The 12580-nt window shown below is 39.3% G+C and overlaps 1 protein-coding gene and 1 non-coding gene across 3 annotated transcripts in view; one reads left to right on the forward strand and one right to left on the reverse strand.

The window, feature by feature from the left end:
• The window catches only part of pcdh15b (protocadherin-related 15b), a 1734278-nt gene that overhangs the window by 849078 nt on the left and 872620 nt on the right, over nt 1–12580 (forward strand). The window lies entirely within an intron of this gene.
• Nucleotides 10825–10949, reverse strand: LOC140715529 (U6atac minor spliceosomal RNA). The gene has a single exon (XR_012096155.1). It is a non-coding gene; the product is annotated as a U6atac minor spliceosomal RNA (small nuclear RNA).

Genomic DNA, 12580 nt, shown 5'->3' on the forward strand with positions numbered 1-12580 from the left:
CCAACTATAGAAAATGCTACACCCTTACAAAAGAGCATCAACAACCAGAATAAGCCAATTACAAATTATCTGCATTTAGACCATAGGACCATAAGACATAGGAGCAGAATTAGGCCATTCAGCCCATCAAGTCTGTTCTGCCATTCCATCATGGCTGATCCCAGATCCCACTCAACCCCATATATCTGCCTTCTCGCTATAACCATTGATGCCGTGACCGATCAGGAAACTTAAACTACTCATGGTCTTGGCCTCTGCAACTGTCTATGGCAGAGCATCCCACAGATTCACTACTCTCTGGCTAAAAAAATTCCTCCTTACCTCTGTTCTAAGAGGTTACCCCTCAATTTTAAGGCTGGGTCCTTTAGTTTTGGACATTCCCACCATAGGAAACATAATCCCAGAAACCTTATCTAGTCCTTTCAACATTATCACCTTGTTTTTATATTCTATTCCCCTTGAAATGAATGCCAACATTGCATTTACCTTCTTTACCACAGACTCAACTTGTAAATAACCTTCCTGAAGCCTTGCACAAGGACTCATGAGTCTCTCTGCACCTCTGATGTTTGAATTCTCTTCCCATTTACATAATAGTCAGCATTATTGTTCCTTTTACCAAAATGAATTATCATACATTTCCCAACACTATTCCATCTGCCACTTTTTTGTCTATGTTTCCAATTTGTCTAAGTCCTTCTGCAATTGTATTGCTTCCTCAGCACTACCTCTGCCTTCACCGATTTTCGTATCATCTGCAAACTTTGCCACAAAACCATCAATTACATTATCTGAATCATTGATAAAAAAGTAGCGGTCCCAATACCTACCCCTGAGAAACACCACTACTCACCAGCAGCCAACTAGAAAAGGCCCCCTTTATTCCCACTTGCTGCCTCCTGCCTGCCAGCCATTCTTCTATCCATGCCAATAACTTTCCTGTAATGCCATGGGATTTCATCTTGTTAAGCAGCCTCACTTGTTGCACCTTATCAAATGCCTTCTGAAAATCCAAGTAAATAACATTCACTTCCTTTCCTTTGTCCACCCTGCTTGTTTCTTCCTCGAAAAACTCTAACAGATTTGTCAGGCAATATTTCCCTTTACAGGAACAATGCTGACTATCATTAGTCTCCAAGTACCCCAAAACCGCATCCTTAATAATAGACTCCAACACTTTCTCAACCACTGAGGTTTGGCTAACTGGCCTATAATTTCCTTTCTTTTGCCTTCTTCCCTTCTTAGAATGAAGTGACATTTGCAATTTTCCTGTCCTCTGGAACCATACCAGAATCAAGTGATTCTTGAAAGATCCTAACCAATGCATCTGCTATCTCTTCGACAACCTCCTTCTGAACTCTGGGATGTAGTCTATTTGGTCCAGGTGACATATCGATCTTAAGACCTTTGAATTTGCCTAGCACTTTTCCCTTTGTAGTAGCAATGGCACTCACTCCTGCTCCCTGACACCCACAGACATCTGACACACCACTAGTGTCTTCCACAGTGAAGACTGATGCTAAGTACTTATTAAGTTCATCTGCCATTTCTTTGTTCCCTACCGGCATAATTTTCCAGTGGTCCAATATCAACTCGTACCCGCTCTTTACTGTTTATATAACTGAAAAACTTTTAGTATCCTGCTTTATACTATCAGCTAGTTTGCCCTCATATTTCATCTTTTCCCTCTTATAGCTTTTTTTTTTGTAGCCTTTTGTTGGATTTTTAAAACTTACTAATCATCCAACTTCTCATGTTGGATGGATGAACTTTTTTAACACATGGAAGGACAGTATGTGGAGAGGTTTCTCCTGTTTTGAAATCCTTCCTCAGCTCTAAGAAAAAGCAAGAATATTACATGCTAAATTGTGTTACAGCTTGTCACTGTTAAAGAGCCCTTCCTTTTACCTATCAATATGAATTCAATTTGATTCTAGCCTCAAGAGTGCAGATGCATTGCAGATTCAGTTTTGGTACCCATCGAGCCCAAACAATATCTTGACCTATACAGATAGTTTTTTGTCATTATTTTCGAGACTGCATAATCGAGTGTTCTCAGTCCTTCGTTATAACCCTTTGCAGACTGTAGGAAGGTCACCTGTGAAGTTCATTGTGTGCCTGAGAGACCAGCATCGTGGTGATGTAGGATCTGGTACCCTGTGACAGGCATTAACAATGTAACTACGTTATGCACATTAGCAGAACCACTTTATCTTTAGCCCAAGATTGTATAACCTTTCAAAACTCAAAAGGCATTAGAAAATATGATCTGACAAATAAGCACTAAGTGTTCAGGTCTGTTATGTTACCATCCAGAACCTGGCGAGTGGATCTTAACTGCTGGAGGCTTTGCTGAATTTGTCCTTTCTGAGTGTACATAGCAGCACACGAACTATCCACTTCTATTTAATTTAAATGCCTCGAGTCAGATTATACCAATTGATGTTATCAGTATTAATATTTCAAAGAGTTCATTCGCAGACAATTTGTTTGAGTAGTGTGGCAAAAAATGTTTTTACCTTGATCAATGCTTACTAGTTTTAGAAACTGCAACTGTCACAGAAAATAGTAAGAACTAAGTTTAAGAAATGTTCCTGATGGTAAAACACTCCTAGAGTGAACTGAGTGAGTTGCTAATAATTTAAGAAGACTAAGAAATTAACTTTGCAATGACCAGTGTAGGGCTAGTGTCTGTCTGAAGATCAGTTGTGTAATGTGTATAGTCTGTATAGGGTTTGGGAGCATTTTACTGCATTGTACTTATGAGAAGTAAAATGTAAGACTGTAAATTGGAATGACGATGGTCTGAATATATGAACTTTAGTACTGATGCAAATTTGGCTTAAAACTTCTCTATTTTTGGAGCCCATTTACTGTGCAAGGATGACCACCTGGCTTAGTTATACAATTGCATATGCTTTTATCTATAAGGTTTAGCTTTGCAAACCCCACATGAACTCTCTGGATGTGATAAGTATGCCCCTCATTGGCAATTGGGACATTTCTACTTGGTTTTAAGACTTGGCAGATTTTTGGCAGTTCCTGATTATAGTTTAAAGCAATAGCATTTGAAGACAAAAGTAGTTTATCAGAGATATTGCTTTATCAAACATTAGTAATCCAGAGAACTGGTTTTGAGACAAAAATTTGAGTGGTGTCATGTCACCTGGCAAAGTTAAGTTTAGCAAACAAAATATATGTAGAATCAAAAATAAAATATGGGGTTATTGAGACAAAACAGAATGTTATGAAAATTTGGCTGGTTTATCAGTGACTTTAGAGAAGAGAATTTTCATCTCAGAACATAGAACAATACAGTACAGGAACAGAACTTTCAGCCCATAATGTTGCACTGAACTAATTAAACTGTTAATTAAACACCTAACTAAACTAATCTCTGCTACCTTCATATCTTTCTTACACTTATCCTTGCAAGTGTTCTATGTGACTCCCATCTCTATTTGTCCCTCCCCACTGATCTCCCTCCTGGCATTTACCCCTGTAAGTGGAACAAGTGCTGTACCTCCTTTATACCTCTTCCCTCACGACCATTCATGGACCCAAACAGTCCTTCCAGGTGAGGTGACATTCCACCTGTGAGTCTGTTGGGGTCATATACTGTGTCCAGTGCTCTCAGTGTGGCCTACTGTATATCGGTGAGACCCGCCGTAGATTAGGAGACCACTTCGCAATTCTCTATGCTCTACCCACCAGAATAAGTAGGATCTCTCAGTGGCCACCCATTTTAATTCCACTTTCCATTCTCATTTTGATATGACTATCCATGGCCGCCTCTACTGTCACGATAAGGCCAGACTCAAGTTGAAGGAACAACACCTTATATGCCATCTGTGTAGCCTACAGCCTGATGACATGAACATCGATTTCTCCGACTTCCGGAAATGCCCCCCCCCCTTCATTGTTCCCATCCCCTTTTCCCTCTATTGGCTTATCTCCTTGCCTGCCCATCTCTGGTGTTCCTCCCCCCTATTCTTTCTTCCATGGTCTTCTGTCCACTCTGATTAGATTCCCCCATCTCCAGCTCTGTGTCTCTTTCACAAATCAACTTCCCAGCTCTTTACTTCACCTCTCTCTCTCCTGGTTTCACCTATCACCTTGTTTTTCTCCCTCCCCTCTCCCCACCTTTTAACTCTACTCATCTTTTTTTCTCTGGTCCTGCTGAAGGGTCTTTGCCTGAATTGTTGACTGTACTCTTTTCCATAGATTCTGCTTGACCTGCTGAGTTCCTCCAGCATTTTGTGTGTGTTGCCTTCAACTTACTCTCCTTGCTGATGCTGCTATTCCAGTTCCTAACAGTATACTCCAATTGTTGCTGTGATTTAGAATAGCTCACTAAGTTACACAGCTGCATGAAAGAAATTGCAATATAAGAAAAGCTGGAGAGATCACCTAGCATTGCTCTCAGTGCAGAGGATACACCTAGTTGAATTAGTGCTACAAATCTCCAGTGAAGGTGTGGAGAAATGCCCAAATTGGGACAATGAACCTATAGATTATGATACACAGTGAAAAGGGAGAAACTGGTTCTAAAGATTGACTTAGAATCCCGTAAGACAAACATGGGCAGAGAGCCTTTTTCCAAATTATTATCCTCTCTCAACTGATGAATCAGACTTCTCCATGTTGAAAACCACCTGTGATGCACTATCAATAACTCCAAAAGACTGGAAGTAGAGTAAATACTGAAAGGCTTTTATTAGTAGTAAAACGGAGCACGTCCATTTCGGGTGACTGACCTGGACAGTGGGAGGAGCAGAGACACAATCACCTTTATCCAGGGGTCTGTGGGAGGAGTGTCACAGAAGCAGTCACAGAGGGGCGTGTCCAGACAGATATACATGGTTTACCACAACCTGAAAGAAGTGAAACGAGGGCAGAATTTATTACAGCTGAGGGTATTCAGTGTCCATCACCAACAGCATCAAGATTGCATCCCACTGACAAGTCTTAGAGGATGTGGCTACTGGACTGGATCACTAACAATTAAGTGGGAGACCTAAGGGAAAAATCAATTCTTGACTTCATTCTCACTAGTTTCTCTGTTACCAATACATCTGCCTCTTTACAGTTCTGGTAGGAGTGACCACTGTTTAAGTCCCATAGAGATGAAGTTCTGCCTTCCTTTGAGAAGGCTCTATATTGTGCTATGTTGCACTACCACTGAGGTGAATGCATTTAATGAAGAAAAAATACCTTGGAAAACATACCTGGGCTTAAAGAAGATGTGTTTGGCAGCCTGCAGTATCAAAGATGTATTTTGTCACAATCTGTAATGTCATGCCCTGGCATATTCTTTGATGTGCCATTATAAGAGTCTGCATGATTAGCTCTGATTCAGGGGAGGGTATGTTAGAAGCAGCACCTCACAAACCTTAGAATAAGATGTCAAACTGATGCAATTAACAGAACGTTATAGACAGATAAGCGATACTGTAACTGACAGGTTAGATCAAAGCTCTACTTTTCTACTGCATGCAGCTGTGAATAGGGGTATTGCAGCTAATATGTGGAGACAGCTGCCTGAACTTCCTTATCCTCAAAGATGGCAAAACTTTAATCTAACTAGAAAAGATAAGACTGAAGTGTTTGTGGCTATCATCAGCTAAAGTGATGAGTTTATGCTTAATCTTGGACTCCTGTGGAGGTTCCCAGTCTCATTGAAGGCTTTTTGCAATCTGATTCATTGCAAAAGGGATCAGCAGAATCAAAGTGCATGAACAATCCCCAGACATGCTCAAAAACAAGCCACATCTCTACTCATGCAGTTCCAGTAGAATAACAACACTGCTCTGATATACCCTGTCGACAAAAGCAAGGACCACATTTAATTGGACAATTACCACCCCACTAGTTTATTCTCAGTCATGAACTAAGTAGAGAAGGAGGGTATTGGGAATTCTGTCAAATGAGCAACTTCTGCTCATTGAAACTTAGAATGGGTTGTAACAGAATCACTTAATTCCAGACCTCATTTTAGCCTTGGACTGAAACATACATAGTAAACTGAATTTCAGAGGTGAATTGTTCATAGTCCCAACACCACTTTACCAACAGTGATGAATCAGAGAGATTGCACTTGAATGGCTACACTAAAAGTACCAGAAATGAGACAGATCAAAAATAAATATTCAGCAGGCCAGATGGCATGTATGAAGAGAGAAACAGAATTAATAATTCTGATTTCAGATCTTCAGCATCGTCAATATTTGCTTCTTTTCCTGGCAAGGAAGTAGGCGTTTGTGGCCACTGTGAATGGGTCATCTCAGTTTCAGGAGCTCCTATGGGTAACAGAATCAGGCCCATTATCACTGTCTTTATGAAATGAATGTTTTTGTTTTGTGGCAATTGGCAGGGCAGAGATATAGCATCATTAAAAATTACAAAATAAATAAATAGTGCAAAAAAAGTAACAGTGTCCATAGACTTAGGAACTGTTCAGAAATCTGATGGAGAGGAAGAAGCTGTTCCTGAATTGGTGAATGTGGGTCTTCGAACTCTTGCACCTCCTTCCTGAAAGCAGTAGTGAGAAGTGGGCTGATGACAGTCCTCACTGATGGATGCCCCCTTAATCCAAGATGCCATTCAAGGTGGTTTCAGCAACTTCATCAAAGATTTTATGTCTCTCATAAATTCGGAGATGGGGATCATCTTCATAGAGGATGTATATATCAAAACAGTCTATACCTTGTTCACCCAGTGTTCCAGCATGGGCTGATGCATATCAGCTAACATTCGTGTAGGTTGACAGAGCTAGGACTGAAAGAGGATGAGAGATAATTTGTTAAAGCTGTTCAAGATGATAAGAAGTATAGATTAAAGTCGATAGCCAGACTTTTTCCCAATACAGAAGTGGCTAATATGAGGGGCATAATTTTAAGATGAGTGTGTTCAACACTCTGTCAGAGGTTGTGTAAGAGGCAAATATATTAGGGACATTTTAGAAACTCTTAGATAGGCACAGATATGATAGAAAAATGGAGGACTATGTAGGAGGGAAGGGTTAGATTGATCTTTCAGTAGCTTAAAAGGCTGTTCACAACATCATGGACCGAAGGGCCTGTACTTTGCTGTAATGTAATGTAAAATGATCTAGGGCCCATCTCAGATGGTGAAGGACCTCCATGATGGGATGCCACCTTAATTCAAGGTGACTTCAGCAACTTCATGAATGATTTTACACTCCTCATAAACTCAGAGATGGGGATCATCATTTTGGAAGATGTAGGTTAAAAAAGCAGTAAATCAGTATACACAGTGATCCAACATTGGCTGATATATAATAACTAACATTTATGTATTGAAACTGCCAGGCAATGACTTCCTTTACTTAGAGAGTGCTGTCTCTGCTTGATATTGAGTCCAGTTCATCATCAAATTTTCTTTCAACATTTCAGACCAAGTATTTACGTGGACCAGGCATATATATTCTTTGGGGTTAAGAGCACTTCTGAAGCTGTAGACCTTCAAAATCACTTTAGGTTGATTATTAAACTTACCTGATAGAGTGCAGCTTCATTAAAATTTACAAAGCTCAGCTTTATCCAGGAGAAAGTGCCCGCTCCACCCCTGGTGTGCGATAGCTGCAATGTGCATCTGCTCCAAGATATACTGCAGCAGCTCATCTGTTTCATCAAGTCTCCGTCAAGCTTGTAACTCAAAGGTCAAGGGTGGTTGGCACATGAGAAAACCCCGATCTCCTAAGTCATGCCTCATCCTGCTTTTTACTCCATTATCAAAATCGCAGCAACGAAAGCATCCCATGAACTCCACTTTACAAGAAATGCCTTCAGTGTATGGACTCAGAGTTGTACACTGCATATTGTACATGCTTTGATAATAAATGTGCTTTGAATTTTTGCTCTGGTTTAAAATAAAAGCAGCATATTACAAATTCTCAAAGAAATTAATGAATAGTGGACTTGCCAGTGATGGACCTCCAATGGAAGAAGCAAAGTACTAAGTTCTTTCTTCAGAGCAGAAAAATGCATTGATTTGAAATATTATATAGAACATAGAACAGTACAGCACAGGAAAAGACCCTTCGGCACACCATGTTATGCCAAACCAATTAAATTAGTAATCAAATAACCAGTTAAACTAATCCTCTCTCCCTATACAATGTCCATATCCTTCTATTTTCCTGACATTCTTAATATATTTTTCCACAGAAGCTGCCAAACTCATATTTCCAGTGTTTTCTGTTTTTAGTACTGATGATTAGATTGTAAGTTTCCAAGCTGTAGTTCTATATCAGATTCTTTCTTATTTCTCTTGAGTTTTGTATAATCAGGAGTCATACACTGTCGTATAATTGAAATCCGAAGTGTCTTCTTCTGGATTTGTGTGATGATCTCTGATTTCTGGTCAGTTGGGGATACTGACACTTGAAATAGATGAGCAAAAATAAAGACAGCCAGCCTGTCAGGGCTCAAAGAAACTAAGCTTCTGAGCTGTCAGTGCAAATAAATTTGGAGCTTAAAGTTTTCAGCTTGAAAGGAAAGTTTTAACTTTTTCTTCACTCTCATTTTATTTGGCAGTTAGATTGCTACTTTGTACTGCAACTTTTTATTATCAGAACTTTACATGATCTTGCTGTAAATGTTAAGTCTGAGAATGGCAACGATGGATGTAAATTTGAAGATATTAGATGTTTCTTGAAGCCCATTTGTTGAATATGTGATGTGGAGCTATTCTCATACTTGTAGAGTGTAGAAATATTTTGAGTCATAGAGCCATAGGAAGATACAGGGTGGAGGTAGCCCTTCAGCACACTTTTACACTCCTCATGAGGTAATCCCAATTTTATTCTTCCACGTGGTCACATCATTGCCTCCACCCTTAGTTCCATATCTTACCTGCATCTTTGGATCAATTTACAGTGGTTAATTAATCTGCAAGTCTATGAGTCTGGAATGCAGGAGGAATTGGAACACCTAGAGGAAGCCCATGCAGTCAACAGGGAGAACATGCAAAGGTCCGTGTCAATTGGCGCTTAGAATAAGAGTCCCATCTGTGGATTACACACTACATTATGCTACTTTCTTACTACTGAGGTGGATCACTTCTTTTGTGAACCTGGTGCTGTCATACTTGGCAGTAATGCTTAAATATGTATGTCAATTATGTAAAAAACCTGGGTCTTTTTGTGTGGCATGTAGTCCTTCTGAACCCATTCAAGCTTCTTGGTCAGAACTTTAGCATTAAACAGTAACAGTAAACATTAATCAATAAATCATAAAATTATACACCTAGTGTGGCAGCCGAAGTTTGCACCACAGTAGGTGGAATGTTGCCCAAAATTTGAAGATTAAAAAAATTAAATGGGAACTGAAACAATGTAATGAGTTTGCATTCTGATAAATTAAATGTAACTTGGGAAGAGCTACTGAAGCCATTGGTAGAAAATTTTAATAACGATTAAATTATTTCCTAAGGACCCCATAACAAGTGGGACAACGTGTGTGAATCAAAATCAGAATCAGGTTTAATATCACCAGCATATGTCATGAAATTTGTTAACTTTGCGGCAGCAATACAATGCAATACATGATAAATATAGAAAAAAACTGAATTACAGAATGTATATATAAATATATATGTGTGTATATTAGATGGTTAATTAAGATAAGTAGTGCAAAAATAGAAATTTTTAAAAAAGTAGTGAGGTAAAGTTCTTGGGTTCAATGTCTATTCAGAAATCGGATGGCAGAGGAGAAGAAGCTGTTCCTGAATCGCTGAGTGTGTGCCTTTAGGTTTCTGTACCTCCTTCCTGCTGGTAACAATGAGAAGAGGGCATGTCCTGGGTGGTAAGGGTCCTTGATGTTGGAAGCCACTTTCGTGAGCCACCACCCCTTGATGATACTGTGGATACTACAAATACATCTTGTCTCTTAATGTTGTTGACACCAAATATAAAAAATTTCTGTGATATTAATTTGAAAAAAAAGGAAGCAGAGCAAACTCTTTTCTAAAATGTGGATAATTTGAAAACCTTAATTTTCCAAGTGAATTTGTGTGCAATCCTCTGCATCATTCTTTGTCATTTTCAACTATTCTATTTCTGTGCTTCATTCGGTCTTGATTGAGGTCTTGAAAGGATAATTATTTTCTATTGATTTCTGCACAATGTTACTGAATACATGACTATTTTTGATGTTGGTAGACAAGAAAAAAAGTTTGCCGTTAATTTGAATCTGCTTGATATGTGCCCTTGACCATGGAGCATTTGTTGCTACGATGAGCTGACTAAGTGCTCTTATCAAAATTGATTTGTATGCCTCATTTTTTATTTGAGTGCTTAATCCAAGGATGTGACAGGAGTACCCTAAAAGTTGTCTCAACGACATACTGTCAAATGTATTTTCCTCTGTTCCTCTAAAGATGTACTGTACTATATTAACATTGCATGTGTATGTAGAGAGTACTGGCTAAATGGGTAGAATTTATGTGGATGGGCATGCCCATTTGTTCTCAGTCCATGAAGCATAGTCTTTAAAGATAGATTAGCTTTATTTCTCACACGCACATTGAAATTTGCGTTAAATCAAATCAGCAAGGATTGTACTAAGTAGACTGCATGTGTTGCAACAAATCCAGCATCAACAAAATCGTGCCCACAGCTCACTAATCCTAGCTGTACATCTTCGGATTGTGGGAAGATGCTGGAGTCCCCTGTGGAAATCCACGCAGTCACAGATTGCAATTTACAGATAATTTCTTACAGTCTGCGGTGGGAATCGAACTCAGATCTTGCTGGTGGCACAATAAAGTGTTACGCTAACCGCTGTACCACCATACACACACAGAAAACATGATTAGATGCCACCAAGAAGATGGCAATGCTCTAACCATTTGTGTTTTGTAAAGTCGCCAGGATCCCTTCGATCCTTATGAAAGGAGAGCTAATCTTCTCATTTTTCAAGAAACTGGGTCTTCGGTTGTTTTGGATTGTCATTCCAATGTGCCAGACTTTCACTCTGTTGAGGCGGTGATGTGGAACGGCCACTCTTTTCTAATGCCTATTCCCATGTAGGCATTGTCAGCTCTTCAAAGTAAAGTTCGGAATCTGGAGTATCATAATGTTATGGTCAATCCCAATAGTGATGGACCTGAACATGGTTCTGCTATCGTTCCCTGGGAACTCAGAAGAGCAGGATATAGGTAACTCAGCACTCAGGGCAATGGATTTGCCTTCTGGAAGGGCCGTTGGCAGAGGAAGCTATCTTCATGGAATTGGTTTTGCCATCATGACATCTGAATGGTTTCCCACTTCAGATAAACAAATATCTTGAAGATCGTGTAATCCTTAAGCTCACAATTTCCAGTGAAGGATAAAATGGTCATCTCTTTTGTAGAAGTTATTCTGCACAGAGATTTTTTTCTGCTGTAGTCCTGAGGCCAGTACCAGAATCTCAGATGACTTTCTTTACTGGTCTTACCTTTAGCTGCAATTTTTCAATTGAGATCAAAAGCCATGTCTGAAATGTATAAAAAATGTCAATCTGTTTTTAAGAAATATTCAATTTTGTAGAAATATCTAAACCACTAGAATTAATAATTGATTTTTATGCCAAGTGTATTAGCTGAATGAACATTTTAAAAAGTGTTGATTCCTTGCCCTCATCCAGGAAATAAAAGAAGCCAATGCATTTGAGACTCAACTATCAAATGTCTGACAACAGCTGGGATGTTGAAAATCTATACATGGAGAATTTATGAAAGTAAGAAAGGTTTTAAAGCCCCATTGTTCAATAGTAATAAACATGTTTAAATACTGTATGATTTTATGCAAGACAGGCAACCCACTGGTATTCAATATCACAATGTCCCTACTTAATTAAGAGCTGTCTTATACATCATCAAGACGTACTGATGACGTGCTGGATGAACTCAGCAGGTCGGGCAGCATCGGTTGAAAGAAGCAGCCACCGTTTCGGGTCGAGACCCTTCATCAGGATTTTGTTCATCTTGATTTGACCACAGCATCTGCAGTGTACTTTGTGCCTTTTACCTCATGTTGTGCAGCACTGCTTTGTAAGTAGATATTTAGAAATGGTGGGGAGCCACCATGATGTACAGTATAGTAGCAAATTGAGATAATTTTCTCAATAAGACCTTTGTCAGACAGTCTTTATTAATGCTGTAAACAGGCAGCATATTATGAATGTTAGTCTTTCCAGACCTCTATTATTAGTTGAGGATGCAGTTAACTTGTGCTTTTATTGCATTCTTCCACATTTGGATTCCCCCAACATCTATGTGAAGATCTCGTTTGTGGATTTTAACTCTGCTTTCAATACTCTTGTAGCGGAGTTGCTTCACAGCAAGCTAAACCAGCTAGCTGTATCTTACTGTATCTGTCAGTGGATTGCGAACTTCCTGACAGGCAGGAAGCAGTACATAAGGCTGGGCTCCTACTTGTCTGATTTAACATTTTTAAGCACTGGCTCTCCCCAGGGCTGTGTTCTTTCACCTCTCCTGTTCTCACTTCATGCATATCCACTAAAAGACAAATCCACTAAAATCCTAAAGCTCACGGATGACACACTGTAGTTGATCT

The sequence above is a fragment of the Hemitrygon akajei genome, chromosome 23 (genome assembly GCF_048418815.1).
Source record: "Hemitrygon akajei chromosome 23, sHemAka1.3, whole genome shotgun sequence".
Classification (NCBI taxonomy): Eukaryota; Metazoa; Chordata; class Chondrichthyes; order Myliobatiformes; family Dasyatidae; genus Hemitrygon; species Hemitrygon akajei.